The 26271-nt window shown below is 45.6% G+C and overlaps 1 protein-coding gene across 1 annotated transcript in view; it reads right to left on the bottom strand.

Annotated features, from left to right (window-relative positions):
• The window catches only part of PKD2L1 (polycystin 2 like 1, transient receptor potential cation channel), a 150605-nt gene that overhangs the window by 37615 nt on the left and 86719 nt on the right, over positions 1-26271 (bottom strand). The window lies entirely within an intron of this gene.

Genomic DNA, 26271 nt, shown 5'->3' with positions numbered 1-26271 from the left:
GGAAGTATATTGTCAAAAATTTCGGAAATGGTCGGTGCTTACTCAGTGGAATGAGTGCGCCCTGGCTGCAAACTTCAGAGATGGTCTTTCTGAGGCCATTAAGGATATTATGGTGGGGTTCCCTGCGCCTACAGGTCTGAATGAGTCTATGGCTATGGCCATTCAGATTGATCGGCGTTTACGGGAGCGCAAACCTGTGCACCAGTTGGCGGTGTCTTCTGAACGGGCACCTGAGACTATGCAATGTGATAGAATTCAGTCCAGAAGTGAACGGCAAAATTATAGGCGGAAAAATGGATTGTGTTTTTATTGTGGTGATTCAGCTCATGTTATATCAGCATGCTCTAAACGCACAAAAAAGGTTGATAAATCTTTTGCCATTAGTACTCTGCAGTCTAAGTTCATTTTGTCTGTAACTCTGATTTGTTCACTGTCATCCATTTCCGTCGATGCCTATGTGGATTCGGGCGCTGCCCTGAGTCTTATGGATTGGTCATTTGCCAAACGTTGCGGTTTTAGTCTGGAGCCTCTGGAAGTTCCTATTCCTTTGAAGGGAATTGACTCTACACCATTGGCTATGAATAAACCGCAGTACTGGACACAAGTGACCATGCGCATGACTCCCGTTCATCAGGAGGTGATTCGCTTCCTTGTACTGTATAATTTACATGATGTACTAGTGCTTGGTCTGCCATGGTTACAAACTCATAATCCAGTCCTGGATTGGAAAACAATGTCTGTGTTAAGCTGGGGATGTCAGGGGGTTCATGATGATGCACCTCTGATTTCAATCGCTTCATCTACTCCTTCTGAGGTCCCTGCGTTTTTGTCTGATTATCGGGATGTTTTTGAGGAGCCTAAGCTCAATTCGCTCCCTCCTCATAGGGATTGTGACTGCGCTATAGAATTAATTCCTGGCAGTAAGTTCCCTAAGGGTCGTTTATTTAATCTGTCAGTGCCAGAGCATACTGCTATGCGGAATTATATTAAGGAGTCCTTGGAAAAGGGACATATTCGTCCATCTTCGTCCCCTCTGGGAGCAGGTTTTTTTTTCGTGGCTAAAAAAGATGGTTCCCTGAGGCCTTGTATAGATTATCGCCTTCTGAATAAGATTACAGTCAAATATCAGTATCCATTGCCATTATTGACTGATTTGTTTGCTCGCATTAAGGGGGCTAGGTGGTTCACTAAGATAGATCTTCGCGGTGCGTATAATCTTGTGCGGATAAAGCAGGGTGATGAGTGGGAAACCGCATTTAATACGCCTGAGGGCCATTTTGAGTATTTGGTAATGCCTTTTGGACTTTCTAATGCTCCTTCAGTCTTTCAGTCCTTTATGCACAATATTTTCCGTGAATATCTGGATAAGTTTATGATTGTGTATTTGGATGATATTTTGGTGTTTTCTGATGACTGGGAGTCTCATGTTCTACAGGTCAGGAAGGTGTTTCAAGTCCTGCGGGCCAATTCTCTGTTTGTGAAGGGCTCAAAATGTCTCTTCGGAGTCCAGAAGATTTCTTTTTTGGGGTACATTATTTCTCCTTCTACTATTGAGATGGATCCCGTCAAGGTTCAGGCGATTTGTGACTGGACACAACCTACATCTGTTAAGAGTGTTCAGAAGTTTTTGGGTTTTGCTAATTTTTATCGTCGGTTCATTACTAATTTTTCCAGTGTTGTTAAACCTTTGACTGATTTGACTAAAAAGGTTGCTGATGTTGCTAATTGGTCTCCTACGGCTGTGGAGGCCTTTCAGGAACTTAAGCGCCGGTTTTCTTCTGCTCCTGTGTTATGTCAGCTAGATGTTTCACTTCCCTTTCAGGTTGAGGTTGATGCTTCTGAGATTGGAGCGGGGGCGGTTTTGGCACAGAGAAGTTCCGATGGCTCGGTGATGAAGCCATGTGCGTTCTTTTCTAGAAAATTCTCGCCCGCCGAGCGCAATTATGATGTGGGTAATCGGGAGCTTTTGGCCATGAAGTGGGCATTTGAGGAGTGGTGTCATTGGCTTGAGGGTGCTAGACATCGTGTGGTGGTCTTGACTGACCACAAAAATCTGATTTACCTTGAGTCTGCCAGGCGTCTGAATCCTAGACAGGCTCGTTGGTCGTTATTCTTTTCTCGTTTCAATTTTGTGGTTTCATACCTGCCAGGTTCAAAGAATATGAAGGCGGATGCTCTTTCCAGGAGTTTTGTGCCTGACTCTCCTGGAGACTCTGGGCCTACTGGTATCCTTAGGGATGGGGTAATATTGTCCGCCGTCTCCCCAGACTTGCGACGTGCATTGCAGGAGTTTCAGGCGGATAAACCTGATCGTTGTCCACCAGAAAGACTGTTTGTTCCGGATGATTGGACCAGTAGAGTCATCTCCGAGGTCCATTCTTCTGTGTTGGCTGGTCATCCTGGAATATTTGGTACTAGAGATTTGGTGGCCAGGTCTTTTTGGTGGCCTTCCTTGTCAAGGGATGTGCGCACCTTTGTGCAGTCTTGTGAAGTGTGTGCTCGGGCTAAGCCTTGCTGTTCTCGGGCCAGTGGGTTGTTGTTACCCTTGCCTATCCCGAAGAGGCCTTGGACGCACATTTCCATGGATTTTATTTCAGATCTCCCTGTCTCACAGAAAATGTCCGTTATCTGGGTTGTGTGTGACCGCTTTTCTAAGATGGTTCATTTGGTACCCTTGCCTAAGTTGCCTTCCTCCTCTGAGTTGGTTCCTTTGTTTTTTCAGAACGTGGTTCGTTTGCATGGGATTCCGGAGAATATCGTTTCTGACAGGGGATCCCAGTTTGTGTCTAGATTTTGGCGGACGTTTTGTGCTAAGATGGGCATTAATTTGTCTTTCTCGTCTGCATTCCATCCTCAGACGAATGGCCAGACGGAGCAAACTAATCAGACCTTGGAAACTTATTTAAGGTGTTTTGTTTCTGCTGATCAAGATGACTGGGTTGCCTTTTTGCCACTGGCCGAATTTGCCCTTAATAATCGGGCTAGTTCTGCTACTTTGGTTTCTCCTTTCTTTTGTAATTCGGGGTTTCATCCTCGTTTTTCCTCTGGTCAGGTGGAGCCTTCAGATTGTCCTGGAGTGGACGTGGTGGTGGACAGGCTACATCAGATTTGGAATCAGGTGGTGGACAATTTGAAGTTGTCTCAGGAGAAGGCTCAGCAGTTTGCTAATCGCCGTCGCCGCGTGGGTCCCCGACTTCGTGTTGGGGACTTGGTGTGGTTGTCTTCTCGTTTTGTCCCTATGAAGGTCTCTTCTCCTAAGTTCAAGCCTCGGTTCATCGGTCCTTATAAGATCTTGGAGATTCTTAACCCTGTATCTTTTCGTTTGGATCTCCCAGCATCGTTTGCTATTCATAATGTGTTCCATCGGTCGTTATTGCGGAGGTATGAGGTGCCCGTTGTTCCTTCGGTTGAGCCTCCTGCTCCGGTGCTGGTGGAGGGAGAATTGGAGTATGTTGTTGAGAAGATCTTGGATTCTCGTGTTTCCAGACGTAAACTCCAGTATTTGGTTAAGTGGAAGGGTTATGGTCAGGAGGATAATTCCTGGGTGGTCGCCTCTGATGTTCATGCGACTGATTTGGTCCGCGCCTTCCATAGAGCTCATCCTGATCGCCCTGGGGGTTCTCGTGAGGGTTCGGTGACCCCTCCTCAACGGGGGGGTACTGTTGTGGATTCTGTTTTTGGGCTCCCTCTGGTGGTTACAACTGGTACTGGGTGACTTTGGTGGGTTGCGGTCTCTGGTTTCCACCTGTCCATCAGAGGCTAGGTGTTTCCTATTTAACCTGGCTTTCCTGTCATTCCCTTGCCGGTTATCAATGTATCAATGTGTCTCTGTTACCTGCTCCTAAAGCCTTCAAGACAAGCTAAGTTCTGATTTCCCTGTTTCATGTTTGCTTTCATGTTTTTAGTCCAGCTTGCAGATATGTAATTCTCTGCTACTGGTTGCTCTAGTGGGCTGAAATTACCACTCATGTACCATGAGTTGGCACATGAGTTCAAGTAATTTCAGGATGGTATTTTGAAGGGTTTTTAAGCTGACCGCGCAGTGCACCTTTTGTATCCTCTGCTATCTAGCTTAAAGCGGGCCTCATTTTGCTGAATCTATTTTCATAACTACGTTTGTGCCTTCCTCTCATTTCACCGTCATTATATGTGGGGGGCTGCTATTTCTGTGGGAATATTTATCTGGAGGCAAGATAGGTCTGTGATTCTTCTGATAGGGGTAGCTAGATCTCCGGCTGGCGCGAGGCGTCTAGAGTCCCTCCAGGAATGCTCCCCGGCTACTGTTAGTTGAGTGTTGAGGTTCAGGATCGCGGTCAGCTCAGGTTCCATCACCCTAGAGCTCGTCCTGTTTTTGCCCGTGTTATGTGTTAAATTCTCTGCCATTGGGAACATGACAGATGTCACAGCAGGATCCTGATCGCTGCTGCATGTCAAACACAACGATATCGCTATCCAGGACGCTGCAACGTCACGGATCGCTATCGTTATCGTTGTTAAGTTGTTCAGTGTGAAGGTACCTTAAGGAAGACAGCTGTGAGTTGATACTATCAGCCTGCAGCCATCGCAGAAGTGATGCATCCCATTATGGCATTAGCCTCCTGGTGTGTTGGCAATCACAGAAATAGGGTTTGGGGTCAATATCAGTTGTGATTTCTCATTAATAGCCCAGTAATCAAAAATAAAAACAAGCACAAAATACTTTCCCTGGTTCACCAATTAATTAAAAACAGGAAAAAAGAAAACCATGCAGATCAGCTGTAATCCTGGGAATCTGACGTATTCCACTGAATCCGACATAGTCCACAAATGGATACCTGAAAATCATAAAAAGAGAGAAAAAACACAATACACTGTCCCTCGTTCACCAATTTATTAGAAAAAATGTTCCCATGCAGATCTAACACACAAGGGGAATCGGGAAAAGCAAAAGTGAAGCGCCAGAATTGACACATCTAATGTAATGAGCTACTTCAGAGGCAGCTGAGTGCTGGTATTTTTAGGCTTGGAAGTGCTCAATAACCAGAGACCTTCCCAGCCTGATAATATCAGCTCATAGCTGTTGGCTTTACCTTTGATGGTTATCAAAAATAGTGGGGACCTCACATCATTTTTTTTAAATCATTTATTTATAAGGTTAAACCAGGCTAAACACCCTTTAGTGCCACATGAAAGGCACTAAATGTGCAAGTTTATTATATGCAGGGGGCTTGTGAAATCTATCTATCTATCTATCTATCTATCTATCTATCTATCTATCTATCTATCTATCTATCTATCTATCTAAGTATATAAGATTGCTTTATTAGGTTTGTAAACTAGTTTTAAGTTACATAGAGCATCATAGTATGTAAAAGTTGATGTTAACCCCTTAGTGACTGGGCCAATTTTGACCTTAATGACCAAGCCAAATTTTTTTAAATCTGACCAGTGTCACTTTATGCGGTAATAACTCTTGAACGTTTCAATGGATCCCAATGATTCTGGGACTGTTTTTTTCCTGACATATTGTACTTCATACTAGTGGTAAAATGTTTTCGATATGACTTGCGTTTGTTTGTGAAACTATCGGAAATTTGGTGAAAATTTCCAAAATTTTGCAATTTTGAAACCTTTCATTCTTATGCCCTTAAAGGGAACCTGTCACCCCGTTTTTTGAAGATGAGCTAAAAATAGCGTTAACCCCTTCCCGACATGTGACGGTATAGTACGTCACATGTCGGGACCCCCGCTTTGATGTGCGCTCCGGCGGTGAGCGCACATCAAAGTCGCGACATGTCAGCTGTTTTTTACAGCTGACATGTGCGCGCAATAGCGGCGGGTGAAATCGCGATCACCCGCCGCTATTAACTAGTTAAATGCCGCTGTCAAGCGCAGACAGCGGCATTTAACTACCGCATCCGGCCGTGCGGCCGGATATGAGCGCATCGCCGACCCCTGTCACATGATCGGGGGTCGGCGATGCTCCTCCATTGTAACCATAGAGGTCCTTGAGACCTCTATGGTTACTGATTGCCGGTGGCTGTGAGCGCCCCCCTGTGGTCGGCGCTCACAGCACACCTGCATTTTAGCTACATAACAGCGATCTGATGATCGCTGTTATGTAGCAGAGCCGATCGGGCTGTGCCTGCTTCTAGCCTCCCATGGAGGCTATAGAAGCATGGCAAAAGTAAAAAAAAAAAGTTTTTAAAAATGTGAAAAAAATAAAAAAAACATAAAAGTTTAAATCACCCCCCTTTCGCCCCAATCAAAATAAATCAATAAAAAAAACCAAAAACCTACACATATTTGGTATCGCCGCGTTCAGAATCGCCCGATCTATCAATTAAAAAAAAGCATTAACCTGATCGCTAAATGGCGTAATGAGAAAAAAATTCGAAACGCCAGATTTACGTTTTTTTGGTCGCCACGACATTGCATTAAAATGCAATAACGGGCGATCAAAAGAACGTATCTACACCAAAATGCTATCATTAAAAATGCCAGCTCGGCACGCAAAAAATAAGCCCTCACCTGACCCCAGATCACGAAAAATGGAGACGCTACGAGTATCGGAAAATGGCGCAATTTTGTTTTGTTTTGTTTTTTGCAAAGTTTGGAATTTTTTTTCACCACTTAGGTGAAAAATAACCTAGTCATGTTAGGTGTCTATGAACTCGTAGTGACCTGGAGAATCATAATGGCAGGTCAGTTTTAGCATTTAGTGAACCTAGCAAAATAGGCAAGCAAAAAACAAGTGTGGGATTGCACTTTTTTTGCAATTTCACTGCACTTGGAATTTTTTTCCCGTTTTCTAGTACACGACATGCTAAAACCAATGATGTCGTTCAAAAGTACAACTCGTCCCGCAAAAAATAAGCCCTCACATGGCCAAATTGACGGAAAAATAAAAAAGTTATGGCTCTGGGAAGGAGGGGAGCGAAAAACGAAAACGGAAAAACGGAAAAAGCTCCGGGGGTGAAGGGGTTAAATAGGGGCAGAGCTGGGCGTTACATTAGTGTCTTTGTGTGCCTTTATTACCCACCTATGCTGCCGAAATACCTTTTTAAAGTCGCCGTTTTCTGCTGTCACTCACACTGGTCTGGTCATATGGCCGCGGGATTCCACGCGTGCGCAGATGGAGATCGCGGCGGCCATTTTCCTGAAGCCCCGGGCAGCAGAGCGCTCCATCTGCACACGCGCGGCCACAGGAAAGATGGCCGCGCCCATCGGTAAACGGCTGAATAGCGCAGATCGCACTGTTTTTCATCACCTGGGCAGTGGATTAGCCTTTTGGACATGCGCACACCACTACGCCACCAACGTAATGATGAGCCTGATCTGGGGGAGAAACAGCGCTGTCACCACGCCCATATGACCAGACCAGCGTGAGTGACAGCAGAAAACGGCGACTTTACAAAGGTATTTCAGCAGCATAGGTGGGTAATAAAGGCACACAAAGACACTAATATAATGCCCAGCTCTGCCCCTATTTAACGCTATTTTTAGCTCATCTTCAAAAAACGGGGTGACAGGTTCCCTTTAAATCAGAAAGTTATGTTACACAAAATAGTTAAATAACATTTTCTACATATGTACTTCTGCATCTTTTTTAACAGTTTTTTGTTAGGAAGTTATAACAGTTAAAAGTTGATCAGCAATTTCAAATTTTTCCATCAAAATTTACAAAGCTATTTTTTAGGGACCACATCACATTTGAAGTGATTTTGGGGGGTCGTATATGACAGAAAATACCCAAAAGTGAGACATTTCTAAAAACTGCACCCCTTAAAGTACTCAAAACCACATTCAAGAAATGTATTAATCCCTCAGGTGCTTCACAGGAAATAAATCAATGTTAAATGAAAAAATGAACATTTAACTTTTTTCCATAAAAATTTTACTTCAGGTCCAAATTTGTTATTTTCACAAGGGTAACAGGAGAAAATGGACCATAATGTGGGGGAATACTACTATTTGGGCGTATGGCAGGGCTCGGAAGGGAAGGAGCACTGTTTGACTTTTTGAATACACAAATGCTTGGAATTGAGATGGGACGCCATGTCGAGCCACTGATGTGCCAAAAACAGTGAAAACCCCCCACAAGTGTCCCCATTTTGGAAACTAGATCCCTCAAGCAATGTATCTAGATGTGTAGTGAGCACCTTGAATCCCCAGGTGCTTCACGAAGTATATAACGTAGAGCTGTGAAAATGCAAAATCATAATTTACCCACAAAAATGTACTTTTACCCGCAATTTTATTTTTATTTTCACAAGGGTAATAGGAGAAAAAGAACAACAAAATTTGTTGTGCAATTTCTACTGAGTACGCTGATACCCCACATGTGGGGGAATGCTACTATTTGGGAACACGGCAGTGCTTGGGAAGGGAAAGAGCACAGTTTTACTTTTTTAAAGCAAAAATGGCTGGAATTGAGAGAGGACACCATGTCGCATTTGGAGAGCCACTGATGAAACAGTGATAAACCACCAAAATTGACCCTATTTTGGAAACTAGACCCTTTAAGGAAGTTGTCTAGATGTGTGATGAGCATCTTGAACCCCCAGGTGCTTCACAGAAGTTTATAATGTAGAACTGTGAAAATACCAACACACATTTTACCCACAAAATGTACTTTTAGCCACCAATTTTTTATTTTCATTAGGGTAACAGGAGAAAACGGACCCCAAAACTTGTTGTGAAATGTACCCTGAGTATGCCGATACCCCAAATGTGGAGGAAAACTACTGTTTAGGTGCACATCAGGGCTCGGAAAGGAAGGAGTGACGTTTTGGAGCGCAGACTTTGATTGAATGGTCTGCCGGCGTCGTGTCGCATTTGGAGAGCCACTGATGTGCCTTAACAGTAAAAAAAAAAAAACACAAGTTACCCTATTTTGGAAATTACATCCCTGAAGGATTTTATCCAGGGGTATAGTGAGGATTTTGAACCAACAGGTCCTACACAGCATTTGATAACATTAGGTCGTCAAATTGAAAATTTTCATTTATTTTCACGAAAATGTTGTTTTGGCTCTAAATTTGTAATTTTCACAATGCATAGTAGGAGAAAATGGACCCATAGTTTGTTGCACAATTATATAATGTGTGTTTTGAATAATATTTCCTTTGAAAACAATGTGTGAATGACTTTAGAGAATTGCTCTATGTAAAAGCCCAAGTTAAAATCGCATTGCAATCGGATAGCAATCACACTGCATTCGGATGAAAATCAGATACTAGGTGTGGAAAATTGGATCGTACTCACATGACACTCGTATTACACTCTTGCTACTCTTGACAGGGAGACTTGGACGGATTTTTCATACATTTAGTGTGACTCCGGCCTAAAGCTGGATTTCACAAGCCATCATTCCCTGGGGTCATCATCACGTGACCTCAGGGTACCATGGTAACCACTGGGACCTGCAGTCCTCATCACGAGGGTCCGATGGACCCCCTTGCAACAACTACCACTGTCGTGATTTACAGCGGCATTTTAGGGGTTAATCGACCCCGATCGGTTGCAAATTGGCTGGGTCCGATAGTGCAGGGTGTTAGCTGTCATGTATAGCTCACACCTGCGGGAATCGCGCGCTGCTGGGCGGTGCTATTTCCTTATTCCCCATCACAGATTTAAAATGGCAATGATGAATAAGTACCCTTAACGAACACTCTTTTAATGTGTATGCGCGGGTCTTTAAGGGGTTAAAAATGCATTGCATGTGGATTGCATACGCATATCATCTGAATGCTAAGTGAGAAAAAAAACACACACTCGCATTGACATACATGACATACTAAGTGAGATACGCTCTTCGGGATGAACATAATACACTGATGTGAACAAACTTTATATCAGAAAACAGCAGTATAGATTTGAGACATCAGTGGATATGCTGCATTTAGTAAATGCTGGAGTCTCATGAAATAAAATTAACGCATATAATATTTTTATAGCTAATATCATCATCCTGTTGTTACTTTAAAAGTAGGTAATATAATGGGGCGCATGTGCGGACCTTGACGGAGTCAGACATGGTCTGCTGAGCTCCGCATCCCGACTTCCTAATATACCCCTACAGAGCACCAGAATTGGGGAGATTTTACCGTGGTCGGACCCTTTATTCTCCCGTGATACCCGTGGACTATAATGCCCAAGAAAGGGGGGCTGGACAGCCAGCTAGCCGCCCGATCTCTGAGTTTCTGGCAAGCGGCAGTTCAGGTAAAATGGCCGCCGCACATACCTCCATGCCTGCTCATCCTTCCTCGCAACCAGGTGCAGACGCAGGCGCCGAGGACTTAACTAATGCAGGTGACGCCGTTATCTCAACCGCAGCCCTAACCAAAACCCTCCAAGAAACTTTTCGTACTGAACTCACCACCGCCATGCACACCGTTACCACCCAGTTGCAGGACATCATCCAGCGCACGACAAACCTGGAAGAAAAGATGGACGCCGCGGCAGAAGCGCTGGAGGAAGATCAAGAGACCCTCAACCTTCATGCAGACCGCATTATGGAGCTTGAGTTAAGAAGCGAAAAATTTTGAAAATCGGTCTCGCAGAGGCAACATGAGGGTGCGCGGACTACCAGAGTCATATGTGGTGCTTAAAGAGACAGTCACCACGTTATTCACTGCGCTTTTGCCGGACACGGACCCTTCTTTACTACGTATTACGAGGATCCACAGATCACTGGGCAAACCACGTTCTCCGGATATTCCCAGGGACGTGGTCCTCAAAATGCACTACGAAGAATCCAGAGATTTAATTCTAAATGCCGCGAGATCACTGTCTTCATTAAAAGGCCTCCCAGACGCGGTACGTCTGTATTCGGACATTGCACCAGCCACGCTTTTTCGCAGGAGAGCTCTCAAACCGGTCACTATAGCCCTGCAAACAGCACAAGTTAAGTACCGTTGGGGCTTCCCATTTTCTCTATCGTTCACGCATCAGAATGAACTGCACATATGTCGTTCGCTGGATGAGGGTAAAAAGGCCCTTGAGCAGGCTGGCATTCCAATCCCTGATACCATTCCACCACAGCCACAAAGAAAACCATGACCAGCCAGAGAATGGCAAATGGCTCCTAAAACTAGAAGCCAGAATACACGTGTCACATGACTGGTATCCAGGCATATTTTGTCAGGTCGTCCAAGTTATGCTGATGTAAGGCAGCCTGATACTGGCTATGCCAAGTTATATTGATCCTGCCATTCCATCTTGTTATATTATTCTGTATCCCACCAATTCTGAGTATAATAAGGTCAGAATGAATTCACCCAACCCCCCTAACTACCTCTCTCCCCCCTGCCCCCTCCTTATTGCCCCCCCTTCCCCTCTCCCCTCCTCCTCCTATCCCCCCTCTTTCCCCCTTCCCCTCCTACCCCCCCTTTTTTTTTTTTAAGGCTTGTTACAAGGGTCGGATTTCGGTTTCACCGCACGTTGCCCAATCTTGGTGATGCCTGGATCACCTCCTAATATGATGCTCCAGGTCACCATACAATTCGGACTTTTAGCCCAAATTCTTATTTTTCTTGTGTTATATATGTTTGTTCCCCCCTGTTTTGTATCTTCCCTACTGTCTCCCCTCAGATTTACATGCAGCGCCCCAGAGTCCTGGTCGTTGCAGTACTGTGGCTCCGCCGCTAAGGGGAGTGATGGTACGTCTGATGTCACTTAAGGAGTTCACCTGACCAGGTATCACAGACACCAATACACTTCATAGTCTGGCCTCCAGGGGGAGCTAAGGGTGCTATGTATTAGGCCACTCCTCACAATCTGGTAAAACTGGGGGTTGGATAGAAAGTTAGACAGAAGCTGACTGGGTTGGAACCAGGCAACATCCTGTGGCAGAGGATGTTGCAGGGGAAAATTCAGGGGGGTCCCTGTCAGGGGTGGGATCCTGACAGAGGCCTAGCGAGAAGGAAAGAACGTTAAGGAACCGCGCCTGCACTACATCGCGGCGGTATCTCAAGAAAGGACAAGAAGCGAGGTTTATTGTGGAGAGTGAGAAACGAGATCAAAGCAAAAAGGAGATAACACCAGTAGGAGTCATGCTATAAGATTGAGGCAACATCCTACTGAGGCACGTAGCCGGTGGCCGGAACGCCGAGGAAGTATTGGGCTCCAAGCATTACTTCAAACCAACGGCAGGACAGTTAATAGGTTGGCTGTCTCACCTAAATCACCTAAGCAGACATAGGGGGCTACTGTGGGAGAGGGGCGTCACTAGGGTCCCGGAAGAACTCCAGGCCTACCCGTCATACGGGTGCGTCCTAGCCATATCATCTGGGGGACGGAGAAGAACATCAGAACAGAGATAAGTTGTGGGAAAGAACATCAGGAACAGACACAACAGTTGTGAGGACTATCCCGTGGTGCTCAGCAGGGAAGTACTACAACACACAGGCACTAGAAGGAAGGCACAGATTTCCACCTGTAAAGGGAACTCTGGAGGTGCCATCGGACCGGTCGGTCTCAGACAGCCCTGTTAACCGTACTCTGGATTGAGGATCTTGAAGCCTTCAGTAAAGAGGTAAAGAGACTGCAATTCTGTGTCCTCGTTATTCACCGTGAACTGCACCACGCACCACCACCTACACCTTTCATTGGACGCCCCTTAGCAGGGTCACGGACCGGGTCTAGCCACCGTGACAATCCCAGAACTGAGACAGAGAGGCCCGGTACCGAGTACCCCGCGGCCCTGCGTCTGGGGACGCTCCATACACATTGCTGTCCATTCCGTCAATCTCACGGAAGGCTGATTCTCTGGACAAACTGGAAGAGCACTCGGGTCACCTGGTTTATAAGCGGTAATTATTTGACTAACCATGTGTAGAGTGATTTCCCACAATGTGAGGGGGCTTAATTCGCCCATAAAACGGAAAAAAGCTTTTCTGGATTACCATAAACACAAACCCGATATCATATGCTTGCAAGAGACTCATTTTTCCAACACCTCTTCCCCTAAACATTTTGATCCTAGTTACTCCCGCTTCTATTTAGCTACCTGGGACCGTAAAACTAGAGGTGTAGCCGTATTCCTCAAAAACTATTTCCCATTCCACTTAACCAATTCGTATTCAGACTCAGAGGGCAGATTTATAATCCTACAAGGGACGCTGCAAGGTAATAATCTCTGCATTGTAAATAGCTACTTCCCCGCCACTACCCAGCTATCGGTGTTTAAAATAATTCTGTCAAAACTCTCTACAATCTCATATCACCACTTGATCTGGTGTGGGGACTTCAATTTTACCCTGAACCTGAGCCTGGATAGTAGTTCAGCAAGGAGATCAGATATTACCAAGACAGACAAGAAAAAAATTCTGCGTATGATGAATGAGAATCGGCTGGTAGATGTATGGAGGGAGATGAATGGACCTGTGGGGGGCTACACATACTTCTCGCCGGTCCATAAATCGTATTCCCGAATTGACCTTCAAATGACTGCGGCAAGTTCACTTGCAACGGTTTTGTATTCACGCCATATCCCGTCGTCATGCTCTGATCATGACTCCGTCTTATCTGTTTTTAAATTCGATACTACTACATCTAACCTTTTTAGATGGAGGCTAAACGAGTCCTTGATTGTAGATCCTACAATATCATCTCAAATCACGGAGGAACTAAAACTTTTCTTCCAAACCAATGAGACCGAAGACTCCTCCCCTGGAAATATTTGGATGGCCCATAAAAAATATATCACCGGCTCTTTAATTAAAATAGCATCCCATAGAAAAAAAAGCAGATCTGACCTTCAAAATAGGTTAGAAACTAAACTATTCAAGTTAGAACAGGCGAATCAATTATCTACGTCTCGCTACTTAATTAAGCAAATCTAGGATGCTAAAAGGCAATTGGACGCTGTCCTCACTAATAGAACAGAAAAAGCCCTGACCTGGACTAGAGCCACCTTCTATAAGCAGGCAAACAAACCCTCCAAAATGCTAGCCCGTCAATTACGAGCGAGAGAATTTACAAATACCATTCCCTCTATTAGAGAAAACTCTGGACATATATCGGCTCATCCAGAGACCATCTATAAAGTATTTCAGGAATGCTATCAGAAATTATACTCTTCTCCCCAAGCACCTCCTACGCGCCTTGTACAATCCTTTCTGCAGGACATATCCCTCCCCAAAATTACTGAACCAATAGCCCAGCAACTCCAGTCAGAAATCCTACCTGAAGAAATTAATTTGATAATCAAAAAACTAAAAGCAGGGAAAGCCCCAGGACCAGATGGCCTCACGGCTCTCTATTATAAAAAATTTGGCAACCTCCTTACACCTCACATTAAAAATTTCTGCAAAACCCTTCTAAATGGCTCCCAAATGCCACCTGAGTTTTATGTCGCTCACGTAACGGTTATCCCCAAACCAAAAAAGAGATCACTTATTAGTTAAAAATTACAGGCCCATTTCTTTATTAAAGTTGATCCAAAAATATTCACATCAATTATCACCGATAGACTTAATAGGATACTCCCCTCGCTAATACATCGGGACCAGGTGGGTTTTATACCCATGAGGCAAGGACCGGATAACATACGAAGAAATCTTAATGTCATTCACTCAGCCAACCGCTCCCAAAAGCCACTTATGGTGTTAGCTTTAGACATTGAAAAAGCTTTCGACACGGTGACCTGGCCCTACCTTTTCACTGTGTTGGCTAAATTTGGGTTCCCCCCAAAATTAATCTCATATCTCCAGCTAATATATGATAAGCCGACTGTATACCTCAAACTCCCATCTACCAGACCAACCCCTATAGCCATACAAAGAGGAACATGCCAGGGATGCCCGTTGTCGCCAGCATTATTTGCCTTAGCCATGGAGCCGTTGGCTGAAACTATGAGAAAAAACCCCAACATATTGGGATCTACAGGTCTCGGCGAACAATACAAAGTCAGTCTCTTTGCGGACGATCTCCTTCTAACTCTAACCAATCCCTATTCTACCCTTCCTAACCTATTCTCTCTCCTTCGCACCTTTGAAATTATAACAGGCCTTAAAATTAACGTGGAAAAATCAGAAGCATTATTCATTAACACTCCCAGAGAAGATCAGGATAACTTAGTATCACAGTTTGGATTCACAAGGAAAGAACACTTCTTAACCTACCTTGAAATTAATCTTACGACCCATACATCATCTCTCTTTAAATGGAATTATTTCCCTTTAATTAGAAACTTCCAGGTTGATATAGCCAAATGGTCATCTATGACACTATCTTGGCTGGGCTGGTTACACACTATAAAGATGATATCCCTCCCGCGATTCCTATATTTGTTTCGCTCCCTCCCTATAATGATACCATCAAAAAACCTCTGGGATATTCAAACGATTATATCAAAGTTTATATGGAACGGAAAGAGACCCCGCATCAAGCAAAATATTATGTGTCTTAATAGAAAAATAGGAGGACTATCACTACCCAATTTTGCGCTATATTTTAAATCCGCCCAAATAGCCCAAATGACTAAACTAAACTCCAATAGCAGTAGCCCTAGATGGGTACAATTAGAATCTTTTTTTCTATGACCATATTCATTACTAGGCCTTCTGTGGACTACTGAAAAACTCCCGCAAAATATCTCTGTTACTACCCCTTTTTCGGCCTTCTCCTTGATCCTATGGAGGAAGGAGAGATTCAAATACGGGCTGCAATCCAAATTCTCCCCACTCACCTCTTTATTCCATAACCCTATGTTCTTGCCAAGCTTAGAACCCTCTCTCTTTTCCTGGTGGATTCTAAAAGGAATTACAACGCTGAGGCATCTTTGTTCTCCATTCAATTTATTATATACCAGACAAGAATTCATTCAAAGACACGAACCACCATTTAGAGAAGCTCTACGCATAAATCAAGTTTTCCATTTTGCTCGGCAACACCTCTCCCATGGGATCCCATTTTGTACAACTAGTTTTGAACAGAAATGTATAAATGACCCAATGGGGAAAGGAACGATTTCCTTGATATACTCTACGATTAACACGCCACATACAGAAGGGAAATTAAAATATATGCTACAGTGGGAAGAAGACCTGGGACTCACCATGCCCATAGAGATATGGCATATATGCTGTGATACACTATCAAAAGGCAGTCATCAGACTTCGTTGGCTGAAACGTCACTTAAAGTACTACATAGAGCATATCATGTCCCAACAAGACTCCATGCCATATACCCTCATATTTCTGAAAACTGCTTTAGGGGCTGCAATGTCCCTGGTGATACGCTTCACATATGGTGGACGTGCCCAGTTGTTGAGTCTCTGTGGCGTGAGGTCAAGTTAATTGTGGATCGGATCTTCAGAAAAGTAGTCCCCTTGGATCCCACAGTTTTTTGCTGGGGGTAAGATACCCCGGGTTTTCAAAAAGTCTACATAAATTGGTAACCAACATTTGCATGGCAACCAAAATTCACATAGCAGCCAAATGGAGAACCCCATTGCTTTCCATTTCGTTAGTTAAGGATAGGGTAAATTGGATCCTATTATATGAGCGTATTCAAGCAACCAGAAATGACGAGTGGAACATCTTTTTTCTAACTTGGAACCTCTGGCTTGACCTTGACCCCAGTGCTCTTCTGACTCAAGCTCTTAATCTCTCTCCTTGATAGGTTACTCATAAGTAGTCCGCTGTCAACTCCTTGAGATTTATAAGCATTATCCTGTTTATTTGAATGTCCCTAGACTCACACCCCCTACAATCTTGTATGAGCATGTTCGGTTAAATCCCGGGCTTACCTGAGTAGTGATTTAATTTGTAGTACCACCTTCTGAACTATAAACATTGATTATCGTGCAGACAGTAATGATGTTCGCTGTCCTGATGTTCTTATCCCTTGTATGTTATGTATTTGTACCATTATATGTTTGACTTATACCTTGTCTAGTTATGTCCTCCATCCGGCAATTGTTATATCTATCAATAACTCATCTTGTAGTTCTGTATGGAGGAATGTTTAAGTTATGTTATGTTGAAAAATTTAAAATAAATATATTGAAATTAAAAGTAGGTAATATAATATGTAATGTACATTATATATTTGTTTTGAAAAGGTTTTCTCAAAATCAAAGAATATTAATATCTTATCGATATGCATAAAAATACATAAACATAAAAGATCATACAATACCAACTCTTCAACTAAAGAAAAGAAACAGGTGCTTGTACAATACATCAGGTCCATACCACACAGTTATGTTTAGAATGGTTTGTTTTGATATGTTTGCATAGTACAGTAGACGGAGTACAATTATACAGAGTAAACTCAGTTATGTAAGTGTATTTCCAGCCATCACTGGTTACTAAACCATTACTCCAGATTATATTTGCTTTGTGTCTACATGCAGGGTGAAATCTAGAGACATTTCATGATCTAGACATTTAACTTAAATATTCCTTTCAGAGACATTAGTGTCTCTGATGATTGCAAAAATAATTCCTTACAGAAGTTTCCGGTTTACTCAAGGGGCCTACACTGAGTTAAAATAATATCAAGATCTGTTCCTCACCATCCCCTGGTATAGCACAGTCTCTCCAATGCTGCTTCAGTTTACTGGCTGACGTTATGACTACATGCACATCACCACTGCAGCCAGTCACTGAGCTAAATGGCTGTTATAGATTGTAAGAGTCACTGAACTCAGTGATTGGCTGCAGTTGTGATGCCACAAAAGGCAATAGATAGGAGTTTGCATTCTGGTGCCTTGTGTGAAGAAAGTTGTCCCCACTGAGATAGCAAAGAGACTGAAAAGAGGTAATTGTGAGGAGTAGGCCACAGAAGTGCACAAAATGCCAGATAAGTTGTTTTACCGAATCGCTGCCAAAGAGAAGTGACCAAGAAAGGGGCTGTGACAAGCAATGAGATAATGTCCTGAGCTGCATTCAGGGTGAAACAAAGATTTTGCCAGATTAAAGGAAGAACTGCTGAAGAGATTGCCAGCAAGTTGTGGAATTGTAAAAAGGGTAAGCCAGCCATTGTTTTTAAATATTGATTGACTTCTTCTGTTAATACAAAGCTGTTGCCTCTGGCAATTGTTAGAGCCATAAAGCTTGTTGCCTCTTGTGAAACTGTAACCAAAAAGCTCATTGCCTCTTTGTGAGTAAATATCACTTTAAGGAAACACTCTATCGCCAAGAGCCATTGTGTGCTACATATTTAAAGTGGCAGATCACCAACCATTACCACCGATGCTTGATCTGTGATGGTCATCTATCAGCCTGGAGGGCTTGTTCCCAGGTCTTGACAGACATAGTCTGGTTCGCGGATCTTTTCAGGCATCATCTCCTGGCAGGCTTTGATGTCTCGGCCTCAGCATGCCTCTCTGCACTTGTCCTGCTCATCTCACTGGTTGGCTCCAAAATCCTTCCCATCTTGCAGCTCCGGCTTCTTATATCGGGGAACTTCGTCACAATAACTCGGTGTCTCAGCTAGACTCGTCTTTCCTGAAACTCTTCCTTTTCGTTCCACAGGGTTCTGGTTAGACATCATCATGTGGCAGCCTTCAGATGCAAATTCTGCATAGCGCTGGGGAATCCTATCTGCTATGGTACACCCTTACATACCTCCTTCCTTTTAGTTCACTAGTTCTTGGGCAATGAGAACCCTCAGATGGTAGTCCTATTTCTGCCAACAGTTGATTACATTCGCGGACTTTCTACTTAATCTGCTCCCAGACTAACTCATCTTGTGAGTGTCGGTTGAGAGGGATTCTGGCGTTGCTGCGCTTGGTCCTACGTGGTCCAAACTGTGGGGGTGTTTCAAGGACTCCAGTTTAAGAAATTGGTCCTCCGATCCATTTTCTAACCCTGTTGGGGATGACATTGGCACCCCCAACTGCTCCATAGGCACAGTAAATCACTATTCCTCATTGCTGATAGTCTATTCCAAGGTGGCACCATGCTGTTCCCCTGGGAGTTTTATCCCGCTAGTCCCTTCTGTTTGAGAGATGCAGGGACGGAGAATGTTTTGATGTAACGCTTGACCCTGGGTTAATTAGTCCCCTTTGGGCTGGACTTCATAGATTGGGTTGTTGGATTGGAATCTTCTTATTGCAGCGCCCCAGAGTCCTGGTCGTTGCAGTACTGATGCTCCGCCGCTAAGGGGGTATTGGTACGTCTGATGGCACTGAAGGAGTTCACCTGACCAGGTATCACAGACACCAATACACTTCACAGTCTGGCCTCCAGGGGGAGCTAAGGGTGCTATGTATTAGGCTGGCAGGCTTTGATGTCTCGGCCTCAGCATGCCTCTCTGCACTTGTCCTGCTCATCTCACTGGTTGGCTCCAAAATCCTTCCCATCTTGCAGCTCCGGCTTCTTATATCGGGGAACTTCGTCACAATAACTCGGTGTCTCAGCTAGACTCGTCTTTCCTGAAACTCTTCCTTTTGGTTCCACAGGGTTCTGGTTAGACATCATCATGTGGCAGCCTTCAGATGCAAATTCTGCATAGCGCTGGGGAATCCTATCTGCTATGGTACACCCTTACATACCTCCTTCCTTTTAGTTCACTAGTTCTTGGGCAATGAGAACCCTCAGATGGTAGTCCTATTTCTGCCAACAGTTGATTACATTCGCGGACTTTCTACTTAATCTGCTCCCAGACTAACTCATCTTGTGAGTGTCGGTTGAGAGGGATTCTGGCGTTGCTGCGCTTGGTCCTACGTGGTCCAAACTGTAGGGGTGTTTCAAGGACTCCAGTTTAAGAAATTGGTCCTCCGATCCATTTTCTAACCCTGTTGGGGATGACATTGGCACCCCCAACTGCTCCATAGGCACAGTAAATCACTATTCCTCATTGCTGATAGTCTATTCCAAGGTGGCACCATGCTGTTCCCCTGGGAGTTTTATCCCGCTAATCCCTTCTGTTTGAGAGATGCAGGGACGGAGAATGTTTTGATGTAACGCTTGACCCTGGGTTAATTAGTCCCCTTTGGGCTGGACTTCATAGATTGGGTTGTTGGATTGGAATCTTCTTATTGCAGCGCCCCAGAGTCCTGGTCGTTGCAGTACTGATGCTCCGCCGCTAAGGGGGTATTGGTACGTCTGATGGCACTGAAGGAGTTCACCTGACCAGGTATCACAGACACCAATACACTTCACAGTCTGGCCTCCAGGGGGAGCTAAGGGTGCTATGTATTAGGCCACTCCTCACAATCTGGTAAAACTGGGGGTTAGATAGGAAGTTAGACAGAAAGCTGACTGGGTTGGAACCAGGCAACATCCTGTGGCAGAGGGTGTTGCAGGGGAAGATTCAGGGGGGTCCCTGTCAGGGGTGGGATCCTGACAGAGGCCTAGCGAACAGAAAGAACGTTACGGGACCGCGCCTGCACTTCATTGCGGCGGTACCCCAAGAAAGGACAAGAAGCGAGGTTTATTGTGAAGAGTGAGAAACGAGATCAACGCAACAAGGAGATAAGACCAGTAGGAGTCGTGCTGTAAGACCGAGGCAACATCCTACTGAGGCACGTAGCCGGTGGCCGGAAACGCTGAGGAAGTATTGAGCTCCAAGCCTTACTTCAAACCTACGGCAGGACAGTCAGTTATAGGCGGGCTGTCTCACCTAAATCACCTAAGCAGACATAGGGGGCAACAGTTGAAGAGGGGTGACTCTAGGGTCCCGGAAGAACTCCAGGCCTACCCGTCATACGGGTGCGTCCTAGCCATATCATCTGGGGGACGGAGAAGAACATCAGAATCAGTTGTGAGGGAACTTCAGAAACAGACACAACAGTTGTGAGGACTATCCCGTGGTGCTCAGCAGGGAAGGACTACAACACACAAGCGCTAGAAGGTAGGCACAGATTTCCACCTGTAAATGGAACTCTGGAGGTGTCATTGGACCGGCCGGTCTCAAACAGCCCAGTTAACCGTACTCCGGATTGAGGATCCTGAAGCCTTCAGTAAAGAGGTAAAGAGACTGCAACCTGGTGTCCTCGTTATTCATCGCGACCTGCACCACACCACATCATTCTCAACTTTCACTGGACGCCCCTCAGCAGGGTCACGGACTGGGTCTAGCCACCGTGACACTCCCAGAACCGAGACAGAGAGGCCCGGTACCGGGTACTCCTCGGCCCTGCGACAGTGGGGGCGCTCCAACTTGGCGTCACGAACAGGATCTACTTAAGCCTGAAGAATCAGGTCATGTGTGCCTTGGAACTGTGATTTATTGTGCTTGGACTGTGACTTATTGCAAAGACTGTGTATTGCCACTTGCCGCCAGAAGCTCCCGCCAAAACCGCCGCCATTACAGCACTAAGGAGAGCGCAGGAGAAGGAGAAGGGCGTGGAGTGGGCGTAGACACGCTGGAGAGCGCGAAAGACAATGGCCGCCCAGTCTAAGTATTTCTGTATCCTGAGGACGTGTCCATCAGCAGCTGAGGTCTGCCTCCTCATTCTCTTTGGAGGGTGGAGACCATGGAGATGGGGCCGCCCACGAAAGAGAGCGCGGGAAGAAGATACCGAGGAGGAGGCAAAGATGGTGACGTCGGAAGCACCGCATGGGGACAACCCGACCCAGCATGAGGCTGCACTACCCGTCACAGCCCCAGACTCGCCATCGTTACAGGGACTGGCCCTCACGGAGTTACCGCCGGGCAGACCCAACTGGCCGCCGTCTGAGGAGTGTGTGGCTGCAGCTGAGGCCCGGCAGATAGCATGCCGCCGGGAGGCCGACGCTCGTGTGACCGCTCGGCTGGGCCAGCCTACGGAGGTCCGCCTAACTCCGGTGTCCCCTGCTTCCTCCATCCCGGCCACGGCAGAGTGCGAGCTGCAGGCACAGGGCCTGAGGATCCTGCCGGAGGCAGAACATCTGCGGCGCCTGATGACGGCGTGGAGGAATAGTCCCCAACCTGCGGTCCAGATCGACCTGACGGGTGCTGAGGAGGTTCCCCCGTCACACTGGGGTGTAGTGGTATTCTTTAATTCCCGAGAGGGCAGGGGAGTCATCCAGGAAATTGGAGAGCCGCTGCAGGTCCGTGTTGACCGGAGGGAAGTGGAGCCCTGCGGTGGAAGATATGGCAAAGACCGCGATTTAGAGCCTGGAGACGCAGTGACCTATACCTGATGGAGGAGGGAGGTCGGCTGGACGGCTCGGGGCGTTCAGCGGTGCATCACTCTCCAGGCTGTTGCCGGAACGCCAGAGGACGAATCCCCTGCAGAAAAGGCAGCGGAACCCGCCACCGCGGAACCCCAGGATATCCCGGCCCACATTGCATCTATGGGTCGTGCCCGCTCCCGGTCGAGGAAGGTGGCCCAGAGAGGAGTGGTGCCGCTGCCTGGACAAGTATCGGGCCTTTCTATACCATCACGGGCAGTTTTCCGGGTGAGGCCCGGAAGGAGGCCACCTCCGGATCAGCCGGAACCTGAGTAAGCATAAATGCTTTACAAAATGTATATAGTTGACTGTTCGTCTTTCCTTTTGTTTTTCTGCTGCTACAACCCGACTAGGGTTAACTCTTAAAGGGATCCCTTAGTTTACCCGGGATCCCTATTTTTGCCTTTTTTGTCTTGTTTTGTTTATCACTGTTGAAAAGAACTGCTGGATCATGAACACTGCATGATTACAAACTTATTGTAAATAGTTTGCACCTTCTTAAAGGTGCTCCCTACTGGTTTTAAAAGGAAAAGGACTCTTTGCGAAGAAACTGTTCCTGGAAACAGTACAGGAGTCCCTGCCTTATACGAACTTGCAGCTTGAGAAGTTGCACTACCTCCAAGAGACTTGGCTCCCTCTTAATGGGAACGTTCACCAATAGCACTTAAAGTATAATGTTGCCTTAAAAGAAGTAATGATAATATTTATATGTAAAAGTTATATGTAGTTAGTTAGTTGCTTGTAGGAAATGTTTAATAATGTGTTAGAGAATGAGGACAGGAAGTGAACCCGTATGGGGTTAATTGGTGAGTCCTCCTAGGAGCCATACAGAGATGGCTCAGTGATCTTGTGCTGAGAGAAGGTTGATAAGTCCTATACTGTGTATAGAAAGAGAAAGGCAGTAGGCCCAGACGAGGAACGAGGCGGTCCTGCAAAAGAGCGAGAGGCAGTAGGCCTGGGGCAGATAGACAGGCGGTCCTGCGAATGTAAAGTTGGAAAATGAAGAACAGTTGATTAACATTGTAGTGTTCTATGAGTAAGCCTTTAGTGGATTCAGCTTATACTTCCTTAGAGGCAAAGTTAAATTATTGTTCAGTGATTGCACTAAGTAGAATACCCGGTTGGGTAATAGAAGTTATTTATGGTATGTTATTTAAAGTATTTAACCATGTTTGTAACGTTCAAGTGTTCTCACCTCCCATAAAGGGAAGCTCTGTTCAAATTTACTTGTTTTTGCATTTCTAAAAATTGTATGTCTTTTTGCTGACATGTATTGTTGTTTTCTTCCCAGTCCAGGAGTACTGGATTTAGCCAGGGGGGAGTGCAGCGCCCCAGAGTCCTGGTCGTTGCAGTACTGATGCTCCGCCGCTAAGGGGGGTATTGGTACGTCTGATGGCACTGAAGGAGTTCACCTGACCAGGTATCACAGACACCAATACACTTCACAGTCTGGCCTCCAGGGGGAGCTAAGGGTGCTATGTATTAGGCCACTCCTCACAATCTGGTAAAACTGGGGGTTAGATAGGAAGTTAGACAGAAAGCTGACTGGGTTGGAACCAGGCAACATCCTGTGGCAGAGGGTGTTGCAGGGGAAGATTCAGGGGGGTCCCTGTCAGGGGTGGGATCCTGACAGAGGCCTAGCGAACAGAAAGAACGTTACGGGACCGCGCCTGCACTTCATTGCGGCGGTACCCAAAAAAGGACAAGAAGCGAGGTTTATTGTGAAGAGTGAGAAACGAGATCAACGCAACAAGGAGATAAGACCAGTAGGAGTCGTGCTGTAAGACCGAGGCAACATCCTACTGAGGCACGTAGCCAGTGGCCGGAAATGCCGAGGAAGTATTGAGCTCCAAGCCTTACTTCAAACCTACAGCAGGACAGTCAGTTATAGGCGGGCTGTCTCACCTAAATCACCTAAGCAGACATAGGGGGCAACAGTTGGAGAGGGGCGACTCTAGGGTCCCGGAAGAACTCCAGGCCTACCCGTCATACGGGTGCGTCCTAGCCATATCATCTGGGGGACGGAGAAGAACATCAGAATCAGTTGTGAGGGAACTTCAGAAACAGACCCAACAGTTGTGAGGACTATCCCGTGGTGCTCAGCAGGGAAGGACTACAATACACAAGCGCTAGAAGGTAGGCACAGATTTCCACCTGTAAAGGGAACTCTGGAGGTGTCATTGGACCGGCCGGTCTCAAACAGCCCAGTTAACCGTACTCCGGATTGAGGATCCTGAAGCCTTCAGTAAAGAGGTAAAGAGACTGCAACCTGGTGTCCTCGTTATTCATCGCGACCTGCACCACACCACATCATTCTCAACTTACACTGGACGCCCCTCAGCAGGGTCACGGACCGGGTCTAGCCACCGTGACACTCCCAGAACCGAGACAGAGAGGCCCGGTACCGGGTACTCCTCGGCCCTGCGACAGTGGGGGCGCTCCATTATAACTCAATATGGCACTGCCAACCAGTGGTAATCGTTTGTTTCTGGGTCGTTTAGCCTGTTCCAGCACATGGTCTCCTGTCTGGATTGGCTCTTCATGTGTCAGGGATTCGACCGGGTATTCTGAAGTTGGTGCCTAAGTTCCCAGACACAAGTATTTGGACTGCCACCCCGGAATCCACTTCCATAATTTCATGACCACTGTGAAGGAACAGCAGCATGTTTGGTGTTTTTTCAGTAGTTGCATGGACTCAATTATTTCACATGCACACCAGTTCCAAGATGAAAGTGCTCGCAAGCTCCATTCCCTTGAGGGTGGTATGGTGTGGTCTGGGATTTGTCAATTCTGTAGAGGCGATGCAACTATTTAATTACCTTCCCTTGGAAGCAGGCCCCTTGGTCCAAATGTATCCTGTTTGGGCATCCATATACTTGAGTAAATTCTCAACAGATGGTCCGGGACGCCACCTCCACCGTTTGATCTCTGGTTGGGTTCAGTACTGCCAACTTAGTGAAGTAGTTGGTCATCACCAAGCAATATTCATAGCCATTATGAGACATCCCGATCATCAGGTAGTCAACCATTAATACTTCTAAGGGCACAGAGGTTGGGATAACTTGGACAGGGGTCCTCTGTTCTGGAAGCTTAGTTAGCTCGCACTGTCAACATCTTTGGAATGTCTCTTCCACCTCCTGATGTAGCTGAGGCCAATACACTAGCCATCAGAAGCTCTTCTATGTAACAAAGTGGGCTCCTTTTTCGTGGCCTTTCTTTAGCCAGGCTCACCGCCATCCCTTCAGAAACCACCACTTGCAAGGTGACATTGAACTCCCTGTGTATTTGGAAGCAGTGGTGTAACAAACCATTTTTCATGAAGAGTCTTTCCCATTATTACAGGATCTGCAAGGTACTTGTGGACAAAACAATTCTGGCCTCTGTGTCAGGTTTCTGTGTCACGGTGACTCATTTCTGCTAGTTCAGGGTTTGACCCCTGTAGCTGTACCTAATCGTCCCAAGGGAGATCTAAGTTCTTGGTGAGTTTAGGCTTTTCTCTTGACTCTTCGGTGGCTACCACAGCTGCAGCAAAATGTTTGAAATCTGGAGCTTCATCACTCTCTAGCTCTTTGTCTGTGTCTCTCTTTGGACCTGCCTGCATCACCCAGGACAGTGCATCTGCATACGTGTTCTGGGACTTGGACCAATAAGAAATCTTGTACCTGCATTTGGACATCCTTGCAACCCATCTCTGCTCTACACTATGTTCCAAATTATTATGCAAATTGGATTTAAGTGTCATAAAGATTTAATTGTTTTGTTTTTCAAATAAACTCGTGGATGGCATTGTGTCTCAGGGCTCAATGGATCACTGAAATCAATCTTAAACACATGTGATAATTAGTTTTCCAGGTGATTCTAAAGGAAAACTACTTAAAAATGATGTTCCACATTATTAAGCAGGTCACAGTTTTCAAATAACATGGGAAAGGAAAAGGATCTCTCTGCTGCTGAAAAGCATCAAATAGTGCAATGCCTTGGTGAAGGGATGAAAACATATGAAATTTCCCGAAAACTTAAGCGTGATCATCGTACTGTTAAGAGATTTGTGGCTGTATCTGAGCACAGATGTGTTTGTGCTGATAAAGACATAATGAGGAAGTTTTCTGCCAGGCAAGTTCATCGGATTTAGACAGCAGCTGCTAAAAAGCCATTACAAACCAGCAAATAGATATT

This window comes from Ranitomeya variabilis, chromosome 4 (assembly GCF_051348905.1).
Source record: "Ranitomeya variabilis isolate aRanVar5 chromosome 4, aRanVar5.hap1, whole genome shotgun sequence".
Classification (NCBI taxonomy): Eukaryota; Metazoa; Chordata; class Amphibia; order Anura; family Dendrobatidae; genus Ranitomeya; species Ranitomeya variabilis.
Note: the sequence above shows the minus strand (reverse complement) of the source record. Positions and strands in the feature narration are given on the sequence as shown.